We start from the raw sequence: 9,179 nt of genomic DNA, 5'->3' as shown, positions 1-9,179 counted from the left end.
CTACATGACCTAAGGATGGTCAACGATTACCAACACCCCTACATGACCTAAGGATGGTCAACCATTACCAACACCCCTACATGACCTAAGGATGGTCAACCATTACCAACACCCGACCACCTGCAACCCATACCCATATTATAAACCCATGTTGGTCCCAAACCATTACCAACACCCCTACATGACCTAAGGATGGTCAACCATTACCCACACCCCTACATGACCTAAGGACGGTCAACCATTACCAACACCCGACCACCTGCAACCCGTACCCATATTATACACCCATGTTGGTCCCAAACCATTACCAACACCCCTACATGACCTAAGGATGGTCAACCTTTACCAACACCCCTACATGATCTAAGGATGGTCAACCATTACCAACACCCGACCACCTGCAACCCGTACCCATATTATAAACCCATGGTTGTCCCAAACCATTACCAACACCCCTACATGACCTAAGGATGGTCAACCATTACCAACACCCCTACATGACCTAAGGATGGTCAACCATTACCAACACCCGACCACCTGCAACCCGTACCCATATTATAAACCCTTGTTGGTCGCAAACCATTACCAACACCCCTCCAAGACCTAAGGATGGTCAACCATTACCAACACCCCTACATGACCTAAGGATGGTCAACCATTACCAACACCCCTACATGACCTAAGGATGGTCAACCATTACCAACACCCGACCACCTGCAACCCGTACCCATATTATAAACCCATGTTGGTCCCAAACCATTACCAACACCCTACATGACCTAAGGATGGTCAACCATTACCAACACCCCTACATGACCTAAGGATGATCAACCATTACCAACACCCGACCACCTGCAACTCGTACCCATATTATAAACCCATTTTGGTCCCAAACCATTACCAACACCCCTACATGACCTAAGGATGGTCAACCATTACCAACACCCCTACATGACCTAAGGATGGCAAACCATTACCAACACCCCTACATGACCTAAGGATGGTCAACCATTACCAACATCCCTACATGACCTAAGGACGGTCAACCATTACCAACACCCCTACATGACCTAAGGATGGTCAACCATTACCAACACCCCTACATGAGCTAAGCATGGTCAACCATTACCAACACCCGACCACCTACAAACCGTACCCATATTACAAACCCATGGTGGTTCCAAACCATTACCAACACCCCTACATGACCTAAGGATGGTTAACCATTACCAACACCCCTACATGACCTAAGGATGGTCAAGCATTACCAACACCCGACCACCTGCAACCCATACCCATATTATAAACCCATGTTGGTCCCAAACCATTACAAACACCCCGACATGACCTAAGGTTGGTCAACCATTACCAACACCCCTACATGACCTAAGGATGATCAACCATTACCAACACCCAACCACCTGTAACTCGTACCTATATTATAAACCCATTTTGGTCCCAAACCATTACCAACACCCCTACATGACCTAAGGATGGTCAACCATTACCAACACCCCTACATGACCTAAGGATGGCAAACCATTACCAACACCCCTACATGACCTAAGGATGGTCAACCATTACCAACATCCCTACATGACCTAAGGATGGTCAACCATTACCAACACCCCAACATGACCTAAGGATGGTCAACCATTACCAACACCCCTACATGACCTAAGCATGGTCAACCATTACCAACACCCGACCGCCTGCAACCCGTACCCATATTACAAACCCATGTTGGTCCCAAACCATTACCAACACCCCTACATGACCTAAGGATGGTCAACCATTACCAACACCCCTACATGACCTAAGGATGGTCAACCATTACCAACACCCGACCACCTACAACCCATACCCATATTATAAACCCATGTTGGTCCCAAACCATTACCAACACCCCTACATGACCTAAGGATGGTCAACCATTACCCACACCCCTACATGACCTAAGGACGGTCAACCATTACCAACACCCGACCACCTGCAACCCGTACCCATATTATACACCCATGTTGGTCCCAAACCATTACCAACACCCCTACATGACCTAAGGATGGTCAACCTTTACCAACACCCCTACATGATCTAAGGATGGTCAACCATTACCAACACCCGACCACCTGCAACCCGTACCCATATTATAAACCCATGTTGGTCCCAAACCATTACCAACACCCCTACATGACCTAAGGATGTTCAACCATTACCAACACCCCTACATGACCTAAAGATGGTCAACCATTACCAACACCCGACCACCTGCAACCCATACCCATATTATAAACCCATGTTGGTCCCAAACCATTACCAACACCCCTACATGACCTAAGGATGGTCAACCATTACCAACACCCCTACATGATCTAAGGATGGTCAACCATTACCAACACCCGACCACCTGCAACCCGTACCCATATTATAAACCCATGTTGGTCCCAAACCATTACCAACACCCCTACATGACCTAAGGATGTTCAACCATTACCAACACCCCTACATGACCTAAAGATGGTCAACCATTACCAACACCCGACCACCTGCAACCCATACCCATATTATAAACCCATGTTGGTCCCAAACCATTACCAACACCCCTACATGACCTAAGGATGGTCAACCATTACCAACACCCGACCACCTGCAATCCGTACCCATATGATAAACCCATGTTGGTCCCAAACCATTACCAACACCCCTACATGACCTAACGATGGTCAACCATTACCAACACCCCTACATGACCTAAGGATGGCAAACCATTACCAACACCCCTACATGACCTAAGGATGGTCAACCATTACCAACATCCCTACATGACCTAAGGATGGTCAACAATTACCAACACCCCTACATGACCTAAAGATGGTCAACCATTACCAACACCCGACCACCTGCAACCCATACCCATATTATAAACCCATGTTGGTCCCAAACCATTACCAACACCCCTACATGACCTAAGGATGGTCAACCATTAACCACACCCCTACATGACCTAAGGACGGTCAACCATTACCAACACCCGACCACCTGCAACCCGTACCCATATTATACACCCATGTTGGTCCCAAACCATTACCAACACCCCTACATGACCTAAGGATGGTCAACCTTTACCAACACCCCTACATGATCTAAGGATGGTCAACCATTACCAACACCCGACCACCTGCAACCCGTACCCATATTATAAACCCATGTTGGTCCCAAACCATTACCAACACCCCTACATGACCTAAGGATGTTCAACCATTACCAACACCCCTATATGACCTAAGGATGATCAACCATTACCAACACCCAACCACCTGTAACTCGTACCTATATTATAAACCCATTTTGGTCCCAAACCATTACCAACACCCCTACATGACCTAAGGATGGTCAACCATTACCAACACCCCTACATGACCTAAGGATGGCAAACCATTACCAACACCCCTACATGACCTAAGGATGGTCAACATTACCAACATCCCTACATGACCTAAGGATGGTCAACCATTACCAACACCCCAACATGACCTAAGGATGGTCAACCATTACCAACACCCCTACATGACCTAAGCATGGTCAACCATTACCAACACCCGACCGCCTGCAACCCGTACCCATATTACAAACCCATGTTGGTCCCAAACCATTACCAACACCCCTACATGACCTAAGGATGGTCAACCATTACCAACACCCCTACATGACCTAAGGATGGTCAACCATTACCAACACCCGACCACCTGCAACCCATAACCATATTATAAACCCATGTTGGTCCCAAACCATTACCAACACCCCTACATGACCTAAGGATGGTCAACGATTACCCACACCCCTACATGACCTAAGGACGGTCAACCATTACCAACACCCGACCACCTGCAACCCGTACCCATATTATACACCCATGTTGGTCCCAAACCATTACCAACACCCCTACATGACCTAAGGATGGTCAACCTTTACCAACACCCCTACATGATCTAAGGATGGTCAACCATTACCAACACCCGACCACCTGCAACCCGTACCCATATTATAAACCCATGGTTGTCCCAAACCATTACCAACACCCCTACATGACCTAAGGATGGTCAACCATTACCAACACCCCTACATGACCTAAGGATGGTCAACCATTACCAACACCCGACCACCTGCAACCCATACCCATATTATAAACCCATGTTGGTCCCAAACCATTACCAACACCCCTACATGACCTAAGGATGGTCAACCATTACCAACACCCCAACATGACCTAAGGATGGTCAACCATTACCAACACCCCTACATGACCTAAGCATGGTCAACCATTACCAACACCCGACCGCCTGCAACCCGTACCCATATTACAAACCCATGTTGGTCCCAAACCATTACCAACACCCCTACATGACCTAAGGATGGTCAACCATTACCAACACCCCTACATGACCTAAGGATGGTCAACCATTACCAACACCCGACCACCTGCAACCCATACCCATATTATAAACCCATGTTGGTCCCAAACCATTACCAACACCCCTACATGACCTAAGGATGGTCAACCATTACCCACACCCCTACATGACCTAAGGACGGTCAACCATTACCAACACCCGACCACCTGCAACCCGTACCCATATTATACACCCATGTTGGTCCCAAACCATTACCAACACCCCTACATGACCTAAGGACGGTCAACCATTACCAACACCCGACCACCTGCAACCCGTACCCATATTATACACCCATGTTGGTCCCAAACCATTACCAACACCCCTACATGACCTAAGGATGGTCAACCTTTACCAACACCCCTACATGATCTAAGGATGGTCAACCATTACCAACACCCGACCACCTGCAACCCGTACCCATATTATAAACCCATGTTGGTCCCAAACCATTACCAACACCCCTATATGACCTAAGGATGTTCAACCATTACCAACACCCCTACATGACCTAAAGATGGTCAACCATTACCAACACCCGACCACCTGCAACCCATACCCATATTATAAACCCATGTTGGTCCCAAACCATTACCAACACCCCTACATGACCTAAGGATGGTCAACCATTACCAACACCCGACCACCTGCAATTCGTACCCATATGATAAACCCATGTTGGTCCCAAACCATTACCAACACCCCTACATGACCTAAGGATGGTCAACCATTACCAACACCCCTACATGACCTAAGGATGGCAAACCATTACCAACACCCCTACATGACCTAAGGATGGTCAACCATTACCAACATCCCTACATGACCTAAGGATGGTCAACCATTACCAACACCCCAACATGACCTAAGGATGGTCAACCATTACCAACACCCCTACATGACCTAAGCATGGTCAACCATTACCAACACCCGACCGCCTGCAACCCGTACCCATATTACAAACCCATGTTGGTCCCAAACCATTACCAACACCCCTACATGACCTAAGGATGGTCAACCATTACCAACACCCCTACATGACCTAAGGATGGTCAACCATTACCAACACCCGACCACCTGCAACCCATACCCATATTATAAACCCATGTTGGTCCCAAACCATTACCAACACCCCTACATGACCTAAGGATGGTCAACGATTACCCACACCCCTTCATGACCTAAGGACGGTCAACCATTACCAACACCCGACCACCTGCAACCCGTACCCATATTATACACCCATGTTGGTCCCAAACCATTACCAACACCCCTACATGACCTAAGGATGGTCAACCATTACCAACACCCCTACATGATCTAAGGATGGTCAACCATTACCAACACCCGACCACCTGCAACCCGTACCCATATTATAAACCCATGGTTGTCCCAAACCATTACCAACACCCCTACATGACCTAAGGATGGTCAACCATTACCAACACCCCTACATGACCTAAGGATGGTCAACCATTACCAACACCCGACCACCTGCAACCCATACCCATATTATAAACCCATGTTGGTCCCAAACCATTACCAACACCCCTACATGACCTAAGGATGGTCAACCATTACCAACACCCCAACATGACCTAAGGATGGTCAACCATTACCAACACCCCTACATGACCTAAGCATGGTCAACCATTACCAACACCCGACCGCCTGCAACCCGTACCCATATTACAAACCCATGTTGGTCCCAAACCATTACCAACACCCCTACATGACCTAAGGATGGTCAACCATTACCAACACCCCTACATGACCTAAGGATGGTCAACCATTACCAACACCCGACCACCTGCAACCCATACCCATATTATAAACCCATGTTGGTCCCAAACCATTACCAACACCCCTACATGACCTAAGGATGGTCAACCATTACCCACACCCCTACATGACCTAAGGACGGTCAACCATTACCAACACCCGACCACCTGCAACCCGTACCCATATTATACACCCATGTTGGTCCCAAACCATTACCAACACCCCTACATGACCTAAGGACGGTCAACCATTACCAACACCCGACCACCTGCAATCCGTACCCATATTATACACCCATGTTGGTCCCAAACCATTACCAACACCCCTACATGACCTAAGGATGGTCAACCTTTACCAACACCCCTACATGATCTAAGGATGGTCAACCATTACCAACACCCGACCACCTGCAACCCGTACCCATATTATAAACCCATGTTGGTCCCAAACCATTACCAACACCCCTACATGACCTAAGGATGTTCAACCATTACCAACACCCCTACATGACCTAAAGATGGTCAACCATTACCAACACCCGACCACCTGCAACCCATACCCATATTATAAACCCATGTTGGTCCCAAACCATTACCAACACCCCTACATGACCTAAGGATGGTCAACCATTACCAACACCCGACCACCTGCAATCCGTACCCATATGATAAACCCATGTTGGTCCCAAACCATTACCAACACCCCTACATGACCTAAGGATGGTCAACCATTACCAACACCCCTACATGACCTAAGGATGGCAAACCATTACCAACACCCCTACATGACCTAAGGATGGTCAACCATTACCAACATCCCTACATGACCTAAGGATGGTCAACAATTACCAACACCCCTACATGACCTAAGGATGGTCAACCATTACCAACACCCCTACATGACCTAAGGATGGTCAACCATTACCAACACTCGACCACCTGCAACCCATACCCATATTATAAACCCATGTTGGTCCCAAACCATTACCAACACCCCTACATGACCTAAGGATGGTCAACCATTACCCACACCCCTACATGACCTAAGGACGGTCAACCATTACCAACACCCGACCACCTGCAACCCGTACCCATATTATACACCCATGTTGGTCCCAAACCATTACCAACACCCCTACATGACCTAAGGATGGTCAACCTTTACCAACACCCCTACATGATCTAAGGATGGTCAACCATTACCAACACCCGACCACCTGCAACCCGTACCCATATTATAAACCCATGGTTGTCCCAAACCATTACCAACACCCCTACATGACCTAAGGATGGTCAACCATTACCAACACCCCTACATGACCTAAGGATGGTCAACCATTACCAACACCCGACCACCTGCAACCCGTACCCATATTATAAACCCTTGTTGGTCCCAAACCATTACCAACACCCCTCCAAGACCTAAGGATGGTCAACCATTACCAACACCCCTACATGACCTAAGGATGGTCAACCATTACCAACACCCCTACATGACCTAAGGATGGTCAACCATTACCAACACCCGACCACCTGCAACCCGTACCCATATTGTAAACCCATGTTGGTCCCAAACCATTACCAACACCCTACATGACCTAAGGATGGTCAACCATTACCAACACCCCTACATGACCTAAGGATGATCAACCATTACCAACACCCGACCACCTGCAACTCGTACCCATATTATAAACCCATTTTGGTCCCAAACCATTACCAACACCCCTACATGACCTAAGGATGGTCAACCATTACCAACACCCCTACATGACCTAAGGATGGCAAACCATTACCAACACCCCTACATGACCTAAGGATGGTCAACCATTACCAACATCCCTACATGACCTAAGGACGGTCAACCATTACCAACACCCCTACATGACCTAAGGATGGTCAACCATTACCAACACCCCTACATGAGCTAAGCATGGTCAACCATTACCAACACCCGACCACCTGCAACCCGTACCCATATTACAAACCCATGGTGGTTCCAAACCATTACCAACACCCCTACATGACCTAAGGATGGTTAACCATTACCAACACCCCTACATGACCTAAGGATGGTCAAGCATTACCAACACCCGACCACCTGCAACCCATACCCATATTATAAACCCATGTTGGTCCCAAACCATTACAAACACCCCGACATGACCTAAGGTTGGTCAACCATTACCAACACCCCTACATGACCTAAGGATGATCAACCATTACCAACACCCAACCACCTGTAACTCGTACCTATATTATAAACCCATTTTGGTCCCAAACCATTACCAACACCCCTACATGACCTAAGGATGGTCAACCATTACCAACACCCCTACATGACCTAAGGATGGCAAACCATTACCAACACCCCTACATGACCTAAGGATGGTCAACCATTACCAACATCCCTACATGACCTAAGGATGGTCAACCATTACCAACACCCCAACATGACCTAAGGATGGTCAACCATTACCAACACCCCTACATGACCTAAGCATGGTCAACCATAACCAACACCCGACCGCCTGCAACCCGTACCCATATTACAAACCCATGTTGGTCCCAAACCATTACCAACACCCCTACATGACCTAAGGATGGTCAACCATTACCAACACCCGACCACCTGCAACCCATACCCATATTATAAACCCATGTTGGTCCCAAACCATTACCAACACCCCTACATGACCTAAGGGTGGTCAACCATTACCCACACCCCTACATGACCTAAGGACGGTCAACCATTACCAACACCCGACCACCTGCAACCGTACCCATATTATACACCCATGTTGGTCCCAAACCATTACCAACACCCCTACATGACCTAAGGACGGTCAACCATTACCAACACCCGACCACCTGCAATCCGTACCCATATTATACACCCATGTTGGTCCCAAACCATTACCAACACCCCTACATGACCTAAGGATGG

Source organism: Lactuca virosa, chromosome 4 (genome assembly GCF_052849685.1).
Source record: "Lactuca virosa cultivar CGN04683 chromosome 4, Lactuca_virosa_CGN04683_v6, whole genome shotgun sequence".
NCBI lineage: Eukaryota > Viridiplantae > Streptophyta > Magnoliopsida > Asterales > Asteraceae > Lactuca > Lactuca virosa.
The sequence above is the reverse complement of the archived record's forward strand: the minus strand, read 5'-3'. Positions refer to the sequence as shown.